Here is a 1950-nt window from a genome sequence, read left to right on the forward strand (position 1 = left end):
GCGGGGAGGGAGGGTCTCCTTCTGCCCCCCCCCCCCGGGTGTTGGTGGGGGCACGGGTGGGCTCGGGGTGAACTGAGGGTGCGTGCGGCCGTGGGACCCCCCACCTCGGGGTGGTGGGAGCTGCCGGTCGCCGTCCAGGTGGGCGCCGGAGCTTTCCGGGCTTCCCGGTAACAGGCTCCCGGGAGGGAGGGAGGGAGGGAAGCGTTTTTGGGGTCCCTGGCTGCGGGAGGAGCCGGGTGTGAGCAGCCCCGGTACCTCCGATGGGGGCTACCGAAGGGCACCGAGTTAAGCATCTGCTTCACCGGGCGGGATCAGAGCCTTGGCACCCGAACAGACGCTTTTGGTGGAGCTTGCTTCATCTTCCCTCCAGGAGATTAGATCTCGGGAGTGCCTTCACTCTCCTCTTCTGCCTCCTCTTCCTCTGCGTCCCTCCTCAACCCTTGTTTATGGCAGCTCAGCCAGGTCTCATTCCTCCGGTGTGCTCAGAGCCAAGGAGCTCTTTGGTTTGGTTCTTGGTTGTTTGGGGTTGGTTTTTTTTCCTACGTCAGGGCGTCAGTTGTTTTATCGAAGATAAGGCTCACCTCTACCTTCTCTACTGTTGTAATTTTGTCAAATGTGATCAGACTCGTCTGTCAGGACTTTATCAATTCCCGGTGCTTCCTACACAAGGTTTCACAACCTTCTGGGGAGGTTAATGTCTTCTTTCTTTTAATGTGGCGCTTCTCGGCAGAAAGAAGCTGAAATGACAGGGTGGTAAATGGGAGACTTCTCCTCCTCATCCCTTCTGACCTCTTCTCTGAAGTTCGGTGCCCTTGTATCTCTCCAGTTTTCTCTGCAGCCCCAAGAACTTGTTCAACCTGACTGACGCACGGACGTAACCCCTTCTTAAGACCCAAATGCGCGCTGAGCTGTCGGGCGCTCTCACTTCAAGGTCTGTGGCTCACACGAATATTTGGCAATGGCCCCGAGCCTTTCTGTCTCTTGCACCCAGGGTTTACAAGTCATGTTCGTAAGTGCTTCCACGCTGCAGAGCTGCGGCTGCTGACCAGGAGCAGAACCTCCCTTTGGCCGCTTCTCCGTCTTGCAGCCGCGTTGGGAGCGAAGGGGGAAAGGCCACCTGGAAGAACTTGCTCTGGCAGAGCACATGGTGTCACAAACCCATCTCTGTCTCTTCCAGAAGACAACCAGGAAGGCTGTGGATGTGGAGTGGGGGGGAATCTTGCTTGCCACCCCCATGGTGCCCCTGTACTCGGCACTGGTGAGGCTACATGGATTTAATATATGATGAGGTGGGGAAGCAAATGTATGGGGTTTGGCACCATCCCCCAGCTCAGGTTCTTGAAGATGTGTGTAGTTTCAAATGCCTTGACAAGCTGAGATGTAGATCTTTATTTCTTTTCATAGTTGATACGAACTGGTATTTTCTTTAGTATTGTGGCTCCCTGGCTGTGACCTGTGGACTGCCAGCCTCCTGCTGGCCCACAGGTTCCCACCTAGCCCATGGCTCCCTGGCTGTGACCTGTGGACTGATAGTCTCCTGCTGGCCCACAGGTTCCCACCTAGCCTTGTAGGGCTTCCTCCATTAAACTCCCATGATCCAGGAAGGATGTTGAAGATGGCTCAAGGGTCCCAAAAGTTTGATTGGGGGCTACATCAATCTTTGCCCAAAATGGATGAGGATGAGCAGAGCCCTTCTGAAGCCATTGTGTGGATGAAACACTCCGATCATCCAGGAAGGATGTCGAAGATGGCTCAAGGGTCCCAAAAGTTTGGAACTGATTGGGGGCTACATCAATCTTTGCCCAAATAAACTCCCATGATCCAGGAAGGATGTTGAAGATGGCTCAAGGGTCCCAAAAGTTTGATTGGGGGCTACATCAATCTTTGCCCAAAATGGATGAGGATGAGCAGAGCCCTTCTGAAGCCATTGTGTGGATGAAGTAGCACCAA

This window comes from Calidris pugnax, unplaced genomic scaffold (assembly GCF_001431845.1).
Source record: "Calidris pugnax isolate Ruff unplaced genomic scaffold, ASM143184v1 scaffold196, whole genome shotgun sequence".
Taxonomy (NCBI): domain Eukaryota; kingdom Metazoa; phylum Chordata; class Aves; order Charadriiformes; family Scolopacidae; genus Calidris; species Calidris pugnax.